Source organism: Elephas maximus, chromosome 1, assembly GCF_024166365.1.
Source record: "Elephas maximus indicus isolate mEleMax1 chromosome 1, mEleMax1 primary haplotype, whole genome shotgun sequence".
Classification (NCBI taxonomy): Eukaryota; Metazoa; Chordata; class Mammalia; order Proboscidea; family Elephantidae; genus Elephas; species Elephas maximus.
In genome coordinates this window covers 69,530,484-69,545,272 of record NC_064819.1, presented here as the reverse complement: position 1 = coordinate 69,545,272, position 14,789 = coordinate 69,530,484, and the positions used below count along the sequence as shown (strand labels likewise).

The 14,789-nt window shown below is 39.5% G+C and overlaps 1 non-coding gene across 1 annotated transcript; it reads right to left on the bottom strand.

The window, feature by feature from the left end:
* Positions 1-513: 513 nt before the first annotated feature.
* TRNAE-UUC (transfer RNA glutamic acid (anticodon UUC)) lies at positions 514-584 on the bottom strand. Its single transcript has one exon. It is a non-coding gene; the product is annotated as a tRNA-Glu (tRNA).
* Between the last annotated feature and the right edge of the window lie 14,205 nt (positions 585-14,789).

The following is a 14,789-nucleotide window of genomic DNA, read 5'->3' as shown; positions in this document are numbered from 1 at the left end:
CCAACAGAGAGAAAAAAACTTCCCCTGGAGCCAGTGCCTTGAGTTTGGACTTCTGGCCTACTGGACTGTGAGAGAGTAAACTTCTCTTTGTTAAAGCCATCCACTTGTGGTATTTGTGTTATGGCAAAATTAGATGACTAAGACGGTGGGTAAGGGAGGCCTTTTAAAATCTCAATCAGTATATTTGTCTTTTCTAATTATTGTACCCATTTTTCTCTCCCTCAGTGCCAGAAGCTCAGTTTTGTTGTGGTGGTGAATGCCATCAAGGCAGCCCTTGACTCATGGTGACCCCACACACAACAGAAGAAAATGCTGCCTGGTCCTGTACCATTTCCATGTCAGACACAAATCAGACCGTTGTGATCCACAGGGTTTTCATTGGCTGATTTTTAGAAGTAGATCACCAGGCCTTTCTTCCCAGTCCATCTCAGTCTGGAAGCTCTGCTGAAACCTGTTCAGCATCACAGCAACACACAAGCCTCCACTGACAGGTAGGCGGTGGCTGTGCATGGGTGCATTGGTCAAGATTTGAACCTGGGTCTCCTGCATGAAAGGCAAGAATTCTACCACTGAACCACCAAAGCCTTCAGTATAGCTCTCATAAAACAAGTCTCAGTGCAATAGGAAAAATTCTTATAGACTAAAATGACTACAATTCTGCCTGTCCAAAAGTGATTGTGGTTCATGAAATAGCATCCAGAAACTAGAAAAATGACTAATTAGGTAATTAAACAACAATGGCAAATAGTTTTGAAGCATAAAACGGTAGGGTATCTCACTAATCCACAGAACGCCAACATATGACTGTTGCAGTCTTCCAACATGACAGGGAAATGAAGGATTTTTTTGGCAGTATAATTCTTCACTTCAAGACAGAACAATGACACTGGAGGAAAAAGAAACTTGACATAGTTCTCAAGCCCCGTTCTTGCTCTCACTATATTCCTATACTAAGCAATTTCTAGATATATGTCTTATTATTATTATTTTTTCTGTCGGTAGATTAATCAGAGGAAGGGAAAAAGGACAGAAGGTGTGTGAAAGTGAATATATATATCCGAGGTATCAGTACCAGGTGACTGTCATACCTGGAATTAATGTGAAGAAATTATCTGATATAGAACTTTTCATCTCTTAAGATTTTGGTTTTTCCACTTTCTCTTAGGTGAGATGACATCAGACAGTGAAATGACCACTATTCTGAAAATTAAAAGATTGTTTTCTAACCCAGTCTATGCCACTAAACCATTGGCATGGCGGATACCCAGCTTCTTATTCCATAAAATGAATCAGTTAGATTTTATTATTTCTGAAGATCCTTCTATTTGTATAATCTAGTTGTAGAAGCACAGCTTGTTCAAAATAGTCCTGAGGATGCCACTAAAGTTCATAAGGAAACCTGCCCTGAATAAATCTAAGGGGAAAAAATATATAAGCAATAAGAAGAGAGAGTTTGAGAATTATAGACCTAAATAGAAGTTATTTTTCCTAATTGGATGCATCTAAGTTCATGGGATAATTGTGGAGTGTGAAATAACCAAACTCACTGCCGGTGAGTTGATTCTGACTCACAGCAACCTTACCCAACAGAGTAGCACCTGCCTCAGGCTGAAATCTTTACAGAAGCAGACTGCCACATCGGCAGCTGATGGGTTTGAACTGATGACCTTTCTGTTAGCAGCCAAGCGCTTAACCACTGCACCACCAGTGTTCCTTATGCATGTGTATATCTGTGTGTGTGTGTGATGGTTTAGTTGATTGATTTAGGCTTTTTAGTATTCTATAGTTTCAAAAATTTTTGTTACAAACATAGAATTTTATCATTAGCATTGGGATGGCATACTTTTCTAGTGCCTTAATTGGTGAAGGGAGCCCTAGTGGCACGGTGGTTGAGAGCTACTGCTGCTAACGAAAAGGTCTGCAGTTTGAACCCACTGGCTGCTCTTTGGAAGCCCTATGGGACAGTTTACACTCTGTTCTTTTTTTTCTATAAGGTCGCTGAGTTGAAATGGACTCAACAGCAAAGGAGTTATTTTTTTTGTTTTATATGTATATATATGAGCCCTGTTGGAGTAGTGGTTAAAGTGCTTGGCTGCTGACCAAAAGATCAACATTTCAATCCCACCAGCCACTCTGCAGAAGAAAGTCGTGGCAGTCTCCTCCTGTAAAGATGTACAGCCTTGGAACTGCCTGTGGAATAGTTCTACTCTGTCCTATAGGGTCATTATGAGTCAAAAACCGACTCAACAGCAGTGTGTGTATATATATATATATATACACACACACACACACACACAATGGAGTATTATATAGGCATAAAGAGAAATGTTCTGATACACTCCACCACTTGGATGAACCTAGAAAACATCATGCTAAGTGAAATAAGCCAAACACAAAGGAACAAGTATTTATGATCACACTTATATGAAATATCTAGAATAGGCAGATACATAGAAACAGAGTGTGTATTAGTGGTTACCAGGAGCAAGTGGAAGAAGGGGATGGGCATTAATGCCCCAGGGGTTCAGAGTTCCTGTGTGGGTTCAGAGTTTCATTGCCAAAAACGGTGATGAAAAAATTTTGGGAACAAATAGTAGTGATCGTTGCACAACATTGTGAATATACTTAATGCTATGATACACTTGAAAACTTAGCGATCAAAGATTCTATAGAAGAATCCTGATCAAAAGAGGAAAAATATGTAACAGAATTTCAAATTCTTAACAGAATTCAGACTATCTGGATCCATCGAGACTGGATGAGTCCCTGAAACTATTGCTCTGAGGTAACCTTTAAACTTTGAAACTTAAACCGAATTTATCCCCTAAAGTCTCCTTTGAACAACAAAAAAAATTTGCTTATCTTAATTAGTAAAGTATATCTCCCTTGAGCATTGTGCTCTTTTATAGAATTATCTATGTTAGAGCAAATCGACAACCGACAACTCATAAGATTGGAGGGGAAGCTTAGGGGTCAGTGAATTTAAGACAATGGTGGTGGAATAATGTAGAAAAGGATAACGGAATGGTAACACAACTTGAAAAATGTAACAAATGTCACTGAATGGTACATGTAGAAATTGCTGAAATTGTTTATCTTTGGCTGTGTGTACCGTCATCAAAATAAGTGTGTGTGCATATACGTATGTATATATATACACATATGTATATATATGCTCTATTCATATGTATATATATAATATATGCATATGTATATATATAATACATACATATTAAAAACGTGTAAAGTGGAAAATTTCATTACATATATTTTGCCACAAAAAAAAACACCATAAAGCAGTAAACTATGTCATCAGTGCAATAAAACCAGTACCAAATGACTCAATATCAAATGAGATGGAAGGCTATAAAAACATAGTTCGCATAAAATCTGAGTAGATAAATTGTTCTGACTTAGATAATGTAGCTAACAGTCAAAAACAAAAAATACTTATTCCTAGAATATATTTTCTTATAATTTCTGCCACTCTATGTTATATAACAGAAGGGGCTGGACTGCACTAAAGTAACCAGAAATATAAGGACCTTGATATTACCCTCAAAGCAAAAATGTCCTCAAACGTCCTTTGTTAACCACAGGTGAATATTGCAAATTGAGAGGGGAGAAATATTTTCCGGCATCCCCTTCCATTGCGAAAATATTCTTACTCTACTTTTTTATTTTTTTAACTTTTCTGTTTTTAAAATAAGTATAGACTCATAAGAGGTTGCAAAAATTTCACAGACGGGTCTGTGTGCTCGTCATCCAGTTTTCTCAGTGATGCATCTTGCAAAATGAAAGTACAATATCAAAACCAGGAAATTTACTCATTTACTACAATTAACTAGTCTATAGATGTTACTCAGATTCGGCCAGTTTCTACACGTTGTTGTTGTTGTTGCTATTAGGTGCTGTCCAGATCAATTTCAACTCATAGCGGCCCCACACGACAGAGTAGAGATGCCATATAGGGTTTCCTAGGCTGCAACCTTTAAGGGAACAAATCACCAGGTCTTTCTCCCGTAACGCTACTGAGCTGGTTTGAGCTGGCAAACTTTTAGGGCAGCTGAGTGTTTAACTGTGGGCTTCCAGGGTTCCTTCGGTTCCTCCATTCATTACTATTTTTATGTCTTTTTATACTTTTTACTTTCAAAGATGGTACACCACCTTTCCTTTTACTTTATGCTAATATGAAGCCCTAGGAGTAAAAAGTTATTTTATTTATTTATTTTTTCTTTTTTTGCCATGAATAATCAGTATGCTTTACAGACTTAAAATGAACCTCTAGGCATAGAATCGGCTATTTGGAAAGCAATGGCTAATATTCAGCTCACCAAAATAGATTCCTAAAGTATTATAACTATCTGTGCTGTAAGTGTCAAGGGACTCAAGTGTTGTATTAAATCTCATTTCACATTAGAGACCACTCAAATATTCATTTATATAGCAGATGTTTATTGAACAGTTTATTTTGAGAACATACCACACTAGACAATATGAGGGATAAAAATATGCATAAAAACAGTTTCTCAGTTGCAGGGGCTTGTATAATATGGTAGGGGAAATAATATTGTGGAAACATAAATAATACAAACTGCGAAATTGGGAAGTAGATTGGATGAGAGAGAAGCATGAAAGAGTGCTTTGAAGCTTATGGCAAGTTTAGCATGTAATAATCATCCCTGGTCAACACTAAAAAGTTTCAAATCATAAGTCTAGTTTAATATTTTGGCCCAAGTACTCTTTGGCCCCTCCACCTTTGCTCTTTGGCCCCTCCACCTTGACTTGCAAATTCATGTACATTAATTTTATTATAGCAGTTTAAAAACCCATTCCAATTTGTTTATTTTTTATAGTTTAGTATTCCCTTCAAGAAAACTGAATATCAGAACAAGGATAAAATGTAGCCTGGAAAATTTTTGTTGCTTACTTATTTGGTTTGTTGTTTGGTTGGGTGGGTGGTTGACTGGGTGATGGGTTAGTTGGTTGGGTTTAAATGTCCTAGCTCTAAGAAACATATACAACCTTGTCAAGAGCAGTTGATTCTTCATTGGGAACACTAAGTTTCCATTTACCTTTTCTTATCCTAATACCCAAACTTTGGATGACTGAATATTAGGACATGTTCTAAAACTTAAAACTAATATAAAACAACAAGCACAATGCTCTATAGAGACAAAAGCAGATAATGAAAATTAACACTTTTTAAAAACTCTTAACTACTGCTTAAAATTGTACTTTGCTCAAGGCCAAAAAAAAAAAAAAAAAAACTGACTCCTTTGCTGTGGAGTTGATTTTGACTCACAGGACAGAGTAGAACTGCCCCAGAGGGTTTCCAAGGAGCAGCTGGTGGATTTAAAATGCCAATCTTTTGGTTAGCAGCTCTAGCACTTAACACTGTGTCATCAGGGCTCCATTACAGCCCATTTATTCAAAAAAAATACAGTAGTGAATATCTTGCACAATATCATCACTAACCTAGTGTCAGCTAAGGTAACTGTGTATTACTGTCACAGCTAAGGAGAAAATAATGAGTTAAATTTCAGTTCAGTGCAGTGGATAGTGTTTGGGCTCTCGAGTCAGAGTACCTGGGTTACGATCTTGGCTCCACCAAAGAAACCCTAGGCAAGTTGCTTAATCACTCTGAGTCTCTCTTCCTCAACTGTGAAATGGAAGAAATAATAATAATAATGTGTTTCTTAAGTTAGATTTGGTGCACTATTGGGTAAATCTCAAAATGTCAGTGGCTTAACCAAAAAAAGTATTATTTATTGCTCTCATCACAGTCTAATATATGTCCCTGGTTGAATGGCTCTCTTCCAAGTTGGCTCCTTTTATCTTGTGACTCCATCTTCTTGAATGTTTAGCTCCCAAAGATGCCACTATGTGTGTGTGTAAAGGGGGAGGGCCTGTGTGGCTCCATTCTAGCCAGCTGGATATAGAAAAGAACATGGAGGGGTATGCACAAATGCTGTATATAGGCTCAGACCAGAAATTGAAAATATCACACTTGTCTACATTATACTGCTCTAAAGTCAGTTCCAAAGCCACAGGTAACTGCAAGAAAGGTGTGAATGTAATCAAAAGAAAAGAAACCAGATTTTGGTGAATGCCCAGCCATCTCTACCAGAAACATATACCTCAAGGGTTGTCCTGAGATTTCTATGGATTAAAATATGTAAAGCACTTAAAATTATGCCTTGCACCATCATGATTATAAGCCATTTTTTTACATTGTTTATTACTATTTTTCATAATCTCAGGGGCTAGCTGCCTTTTCACAATCCATTCTAAAATGTCAGGCTTCTACAAACAAGCTGATAGATCAGACTCTACTCAGTTTACTACCCAGGAGAACAAGTTGCCTAAAATATCACAGGGAAGTCAATTAACAAGATATTCTCTCAGCAGTTTAGCTGTTAGTGTTTTAGAGAGACATACACCCTGATCAATTCAAGGAAGATGCAATATATTTAAAAATTTATGTGAAAAAAGTAGCCAGAGAAATGTGAACCCTTCAACTTAAAAAAATGGAAACTCCTATCATGTCTGCTCTTAAATTGCAAATTACTTCTCTTAGTTGATAACGCCTAAAACAGATATGTCACTCATTGGCATTTCATCAGAATTGCCTTTCGTTAGGGCATATACTGTTTCTCCAATGGTTTATTACTTCTGTTCCACTATTTGAGATTTTGTTTTTCTGTCTTATCTCCTTACATTGAATTTTACACTTTGAGGGCATAGACGGCAGATGACAGATTATAGACAGGTAGATAAAAAGATAGTATCAGCTGCTGTTGAGTCGACTCTGACTCACGGCGACGTTATGTACAACAGAACAAAACGTTGCCTGCATCATCCTTATGGTCGCCATCATGATTCAGTTAATCGTTGCAGCTACCATATTTTTACATAAATAAAGCAAGCCTTCTACTTTTGTTTGCCAACCATGCCCTCCCCCTGTGAGGTATTTTCGTAAGCACGCTATGCTATTTTTTTTTACAGCAACATGTAAAAAAATTGGCATAGCAGCACTTATGAAAACACCTCATGGGGGAAGGGCATGGTTGGCAAAGAAAAGTAGAAGGTACACATTATTTGTGTACAAATACGATATTGTGCCAATCCATCTCACTGAGGGTCTGTCTCACTGACCCTCCATTTTACCAAACATGATGTCCTCCAGAGATTGATCCCTTCTGATGACATGTCCAAAGCAAGCTGGTTGGACAATGCTTTGTGTGATCCATAAGGTTATCACTGGCTAATTTTTAGAAGCAAAACTCCAGGCCTGTCTTCCTAACCTGGAAGTTCTGCTGAAACCTGTCCACCCTGGGTGATCCTGCTGGTATTTGAAATACCTGTGGCATAGCTTCCAGCATCATAGCAACACGTAAGTCACCACAGTACAAGAAACTGGCAAATGGGTGGTGGTCCAAGATGCTAGTCACTGTTAAAGTACATTGAGAAATGCTAGCGGGCGGGCCAAGAAGTAGAATATCTTTTAGAGTCAAGAAGGATTTGTTTTCTTTTCCCTAGAGAGAAATGCAGAGCACAGATAGAAGAAGCATTTCTTTCCTTAACCTGGTTTTAAATAACACCATGGGACATAAAAGCAACATCTCTATTTGTGCTTTTGTTTGGTAGGGGCAATAATTATTCCTCAGTATTATCACACATACACACACACAGGAATGAGCCACTGAAAAGGACCTTACGTAAGTAACCTGACTGAATCACACAGTTCTCTCTCATCCTGACCTGTGCCTGTGGACAATCCATGGCATGAAGCCAGCCATTCGAAGTCTGTAGTATTATTGAGTTGGCAGAAAGCATTAAAAATAGAGTTAAGAGTCCTTAGCCCACTGGGGAGAGCTAAAAGATAAGCAAAATTTTTACTCCAAGCTTCAAGACTCCTTAAACTTCAACATTAGAGACAGCCCTGAAAGGGATCATGCTTTACTCCAAGGAAGCCACTTTTTGAATAAAACATGATTTATTTTTCCTGTCTCTCTAGAGCTGTTTTTCCCCTTCACATAACTTTTGATCTTGTGAAATTTGGAGGAAGCACGGTGAGCGAGCCTGTAACTTGTTCTGGAGTAGAAAGAAGTCAAGCTATCTGTGGAAGCTGGTTTGAAGTGATGCTCCGTCTGACAGGGCATGTTTAGGATGGAAGGCTGCTTCTTTTCCATGGCTTGTTTCTCAGGTAGACATGCCAAACTGACAAGAAGCCTCTTGAGTAACTTAGGTAAAGATATTAAGACACAAATAAGCCTAATAAAGGAAGATTGAGAAGGAATAAAATGAGGACTGTGATGCCTACTTATATTTGGGTCTTCCTCGATGCCTACAATTCTCTTGAAATACACACAGTCTAGGTTCCACCTCATTCCTACAGCCCAGTATAGGAGACACTCTCCCTATGTAAGCTTATTTTTGGAATTCAGAGGTATACTTTTGCCTTATAATTGCATAGCAAGCATGTGAGAAAGATGGGTAGAGATTGCCTGGTCCCCACAGAGCCTAATCACACAGGTTTAAAGGGCTTTGGCTCAGGGCATGAAGTGGGGAGAGAGATGCCAGTTAAGTTTTGGTCATTTTCCATTCTCTTCAGGGTGATTCTCCCAGTGCCAATTTTTGAAAGGCTGGAAGTCCCTGAAGCAGATCTCCCTAGAAACAAAGCCTTGAAAGAATATAAGGTATAGTGTTTATCCCTTTCTGAATTTCTTTTTTATCTCTGTGTTTCAGTCAGTCAGGCACAGGTATTGTACCTCTTGCTTTATATTGCCTTGATTTCTGTATCACCTATGCCCTTCCTTTCTCCAGCTGCCACCCAGATTGTCTCAGGGCATTCTGGGAGCCCCTCATCAAGATGTAAATGGTTAATATTTCCCACAGATTTCTACTTTTAATCAGTTTTCTTCACTTAATAACTGCCTAAGCCTTAATGTGATAAAATTTGGGGAAAATTAAAGTGAAGGGTATCATATGGGGTTGTTCTAGGGATATTGTTGAACCAAGGACCCTTCTCAATACCATCAATACTTCTTATTTTTATTTATCTTTATCTCCTTTACATCTTTGTAAGGAGATAATGCATCACATATGTTCATTAAAAAAAGAAAAACATTGTGGCTCTGCCTAAAGTAGCATTTTTTTTTTCCTGCAGGAAAGTTTTGATCTCACAGATGGCATTGAAATAGGTGATACATGGGTAATTCATGGAGAGCAACCATAATCAGTTCCAAACAATATATATTACAGGTTCCTAGGTAGGCAACCAGTTAAATGCTCAAATGCTAGCTGAAAGGTTGGTGGTTCAAACCCAACCAGGGGCACCTTGGAAGACATGCCTGGAGAGCTGCTTCCAAAAGGTCACAGCCTTCAAAACCCTGTGGAGCAGTTCCACTCTGCACACATGGGTTGCCTTGAGTCAGAATCGACTTGAGGGCAACCCACAAAAACAACCAATAACACATATTACAGAGAAGAAAACTGAGTTCCAGGGAGGCAAGACCCAAAATCACAGCCAAGTAGAAGAATGGTACCTAAGCCTCAAATCTCCTGGCAGATGAGTGTTCTTCCCATCAGACCTTCCTTCTGTAAATGCCTGACTTAATTTTATAAAAAAAAAAAAAAAAAAAAAGGAGGCAGAATATCACAGGGCTCAAGAACTCAGGTTCCTCAGCTGGGAAAATCAAGGTTGGAAATCCAGGTCAGTCACTGGGCAAATTGCTTAACCTTTAAAGTCTTGCTATTCAAAAGAAGGTTCAGAGACCAGCAATGTCAGCCTCACCTGGGGACCTGTTCCATCACCACTACCAGTTGCCAGCTTGATTTCGACAAATGAAGACGCCTGGGTGGTACAAACAGTTAACACACTGTGTCAGTAGTGAAAAGGTTGGAGGCTAGAGGCCATCCAGAGGCACCTCAGAAGAAAGGCGTGGCAATCTCCTTCTGAAAAATCAGCCATTGAAAACCCTATAGAACAGTTCTGCTTTGACACACATTGGGTTGCCATGAGAACTTGTTAAAATATAGAATCTCAGGCCCCACCACAAACCAACTGAATTGGAAACCTCATTTTAGCAAGGTCCCCTGGTGATCGGCATGCACATTAAAGTTTGAGAAACAGTACTTACAAAGAGTGCTTCTCAATCTTGCATGTTCATTAGAATCACCCGGGAGGCATTAAAAACTACTGCAGCCGGGGCCCTAACCACAGTGCTTCTTTTTAATGAGGCTTGAGTATCAGCTACAACTCATTTAAAGGGGTTATCATGTGATTTTAATTATATAAATAGACTGGCGTTACCAGTGTGCATGAGCCGAATATTAGCCCTCCGCTCTCACAGAGTCCTTTTAAAGATTTCATAGGATATTGTTTATAAAGCACTTTGCACAATACCCAGCGTATACTACGTACTCTAAAAATGGCATTCTTTTTTCTTTTCTTTTCCTCAACTTCTTCTTTGTCTCTTTCTCTTCCTCCTTTATAATACATACATTTTATTCATTTTTTCTTTTATCTCCTCTCCTTCCTCTTGTTTTTTTCTTCTTCTTTTCTTTTTCCTCCTCCTTCATGATGCAATTCATGAGTTCAAATGTTTTCCATCTTGCAAATGTAATTTGTTTTGCTATTTTTTCAATGATTTTATGAAGTTTTTTAAATAAATACAATTAAGGAGTTCATAGGAGTTCCTGGCACTGTTCTATACATTGGGGAAACAACAATGAACCCTCAAATATCATAAGCTCTATTGAGTCAGGAACTATAATTGTTTCTATCACCATTATACAGGCAATACTTAGTTCAGTGCTTGCTTTACTACAGAATGTAAAACAAAAACTGAAACCCATATCCTAAAAACAGAAGCATATTTTTAACAACTATGAGCCCCTCAGGCTGGAAGGCACTCAAAATACACAGTGATTGCAACAACGGACTGGTGCATACCAACAATTGTGAAGATGGTACAGGACCAGGCAACATTTCGTTCTGTTGTAATGGGGCCGCCATGAGTAGAAATCAGCTCCACAATGACTAAGGACAACCAGACAATTACTTGGAGAAGGAAAAAACACAAAAGCTAACCCTTTTCCTTTTAATGCCTAGATTAAAAGAGCAGTTAAATTATTTTTTAGCTCTACTTCTTAAATCTGAACAAATCTATTACATCCCCCTGGAAATTGATGATAATGAAATTGTCTCTTACTGTACAATTATTACAATAAATAATATTCAACGCATTTATGGAAGAACAAGAACAACTGGAGACCAGGCAGCTTGTGGTCAACACCAATGACCATGACGGCCGCCATGCCTCAGCCAGGCAGACCCTCCCATCCCTGCCTCTGTGTCTGGAAGGAACAGAACCTTCAAAGATACCTGCATGTCAGCTTCAGGGCTATTATGATCAAGGATTTATATTTTAATGTCTCCATGCTTTTGTCTGATTGGAACGTGATCATTCATTGTTTCTAATCACCCCATTGCTGTATCTGTTTGTCAATATACATGATAAGAACATTTTCAAAAGATCTGTCACAGAATTGTCTCTGTTTTTTGGTGCTTTTGCATGTAAAAGCCCCCAAAAGAATTATCAGCAACTCGAAATAACGATTATGTAAATGAAAAAAAAAATTCCCTGCTTTTAAACCGAAGAAAGGCAAAGCTATTTAGAGCAAAGACCCCTCCCCTCCCCCACCAGGATAATTTCAGTCCTCCTTCCTCCCCCAGGCTCCATTCTCGTCTATCTTCTGGGGGACCTTCTTTCCAGAGCACCCCCACGGCACCCTTCCTGGAGTTAACAGGCCAGTTTCTAATCTGTGAGTTCACTCTTTATCATACAACTCAAACCATCCTGGGTTTTCTGGTACTTGTCTCAGACCACGGAACGTTTGTTTCATCTTTTGTGGTCAAATATAAATTCTGGTGGAGAAAACAAAACAAAACAAAAAAAGGCCTCCAGACATTACAATAAACATATACATACACAGAGGAAGAAGAAGAAGAAAAAAAAAATGTCTATCTCCATTGAACTTAACAATCAGCAGGACCCAAATTACCTCTTATTAACATTTATTTTACAAAAGAGGCAGGGTATAATTTGGTGATAGATTCAGATTTGGAGAGGAACTATAATCAGCCTCCTGAAGCGCCCTGCCCCAAGTACATGGCTGCTATTTTTTGTAATTATATTTCTCTGTCCCCCCACCCTCCCATATCCAACCCCCTCCCCAATCTGTCATCTTTCTCTCCTATCTCTGGTGTCTGCTTTTCTCCCTCCCCCTTACAGCCCCTTCTCCCTGTCCTCACCAGCCCCCCTTCTCTCCCTTTCTCTGTTTAGGCCCCTTGGAATAATACAGCCTCTTTCAATAGCCCAGGCAGGCCCAGAGATTAGGAGGCTGTTTGTGGAGATGGGGGCTGGCTGAATAGGAGCAGGAGGCCCCACTCCCCTGGAACATAAGGCTCTGGGAACCAGTCCAACTGTGAAGAGCATGTGCTGGGGGGGCCTGAATAGGCAAAGCAGCAGGCTGGCCCATATGTCAGCCTGGGCCACAAAGACGCCTCTGCATATCTACCGTGACAAACAGGATTATGGAAGACAATTAATCTGGCACGCTTTATCAAAATCAAGCCCTGACCCCCGACCTCTCCCCTCGGTGTGCAGCAGATGCCACGCTCCAATTCAATAGAACTCGAGTGTTCCCTTTTTCACTGCTGAAAAGGATCCAAGGCCTGAATACGGCTGGCGTGGTGGACTAATTGCAACTACGGTGGGGTGGTGACAATCCTAATCAAACAGGACGAGTCTACCCTTTCTCCTGCTTTTAATGGAGAGGCTGGCGGTAGCTCCAAGTCTGAGGCAGGAAGAGAAAGAAATGCAGCGATTTTACTTTGCTTCTTCTTATCTTCTTGTCTGGTGCCTGGTGATCGCTGGGGGTATGAGAAAAGGACAGGGATGCAGGTAGCAGCTGTTCTGTGACTCATTGCCTGATATTGGGGAGTTCAGTTCTAGTGGGAGAAGATTGCTTATGACCGAAGATTGTAATGGTTTTCATACATTAGTTAACCCTTTGGTGGCACTTTACCTGAGAAATGGAGTCCTTGGGTGATGGCGAAGTGCTAGGGTACTGAGTTAAAGACTAATGGTTTGAATCCACCCAGAGGTGCCTCAGAAGAAAGACCGGGCGACCTACCTCTGAAGGATCACAGCTATTGAATATCCTGTGGAGCAGTGTTCTACTCTGAATTGATTCAATGGCAACCAGTTTGTTGTTTGTTTTTTTACCTGAGAGGTGATAATGTAACAGATAAGTGGTGGGGACTCTGGAATAAAAAAAAAATCTCTCATTTTGACTTAATCCAGTCCATTCTGTAACTTAATCCAATTTATCCAGGTTATTATATCCACAATGTTTTATGACCCCAACGAGCAGAACCCTGACTTGTCTCTGTGGAGAATAATCACAGTGCTGCCTTGATTAATTTCGAAATGAGAGCTCTTTGTAGGAAGACATATTCTGGCATATTCTGGGTTTGGAGGAGCAGGAGGTATAGTTCCTGTGTCAGCTGGTTCAACCTTGGTGACCCTTTGGTTAGCCATCTGAATAATTTCTTAGGCAGAATTCCAGAAATCTTTCTCTACATTTAAATAAGAAGCTATTACATGAAGTAATACTGTATTTGTTAAAGTGTGGTGTCAGACCACCTGCATCATGATCGCCTAGAGAGCTTATTAAAAATACAGGTTGTTGAACTTGACACCAGCCCTAATGACTCAGAATCTCTTCCTGTGAGCCTAGGTCTGCCTCATAACCATATTGCCTAGGTGTTTCTTAGGCACACTAATGCCTGAAAATGGATGTTGCAGTTGAAAAAGAAATAAGAATGCCAGACGGTAGACTTGGTTCTAGATTTATTTCTAACTAAACCCTAGTGGTGTAGTGGTTAAGTGCTATCTATGGCTGCTAACCAAAAGGTCCACAGTTCGAGTCCACCAGATGCTCCTTTGAAACTCTATGGGGCAGTTCTACTCTGTCCTACAGGGTCACTCTGAGTTGGAATTGACTCGAAGGCAACGGGTTTGGTTTTCTTGGTTTAGACTATCTCTATCATTGTGGACGAATCATTCTCTGCACTTAAATCTCTTCATTACTAATGAGGGCATTGGTCCAAAGTCTGTGTTGCTCAGTATAGCTTTATAATACTTTTTTTTTTTTTTTTTGAATTTGATTTACTGGGAGCTGACCTGACACATTAGATGTCTTCCCAAGCGACCTTTCACTTCTCTAATTTAGAATCTGTGCAAGATTACCAAGAAGCCATTGGGGTTCCAGATCTGGGTGATTCTGTCTTAGGGTTCAGATCCTGTGTGATATTCCCTTGGTGTCAGTCAATAGAATTCAATGGAAACTAAGCTAAATGATTGGGAGATGTCAGAGAGAGCTGTTAAATAATATGTGAATAAAGTCAAACACTGAGAAGCAGTGCTTTTAGTATTTGCTTGAATAAATAAAAGATGAAAAATATTTTACTAATGGGTAACGGAGTCTGTATACCAAAGCATTTGGGGAAAACTTCCTCATCTTAATTGTTACCCATCTGAAATTTCCTAACTCAAGGTTAGGTTCTATGTCTGGCCCATTTTAGGTGCCTGACTCTATTGGACATTAAGCCTTGGGAAGCACAGGGTCTCTGCTCTCAAGGGTGCTGACACCGTGTCTACCACATCTTGGAGAGGACTGCTTTCTGTAAAGCTATCTGCTGTACAAGGTACATA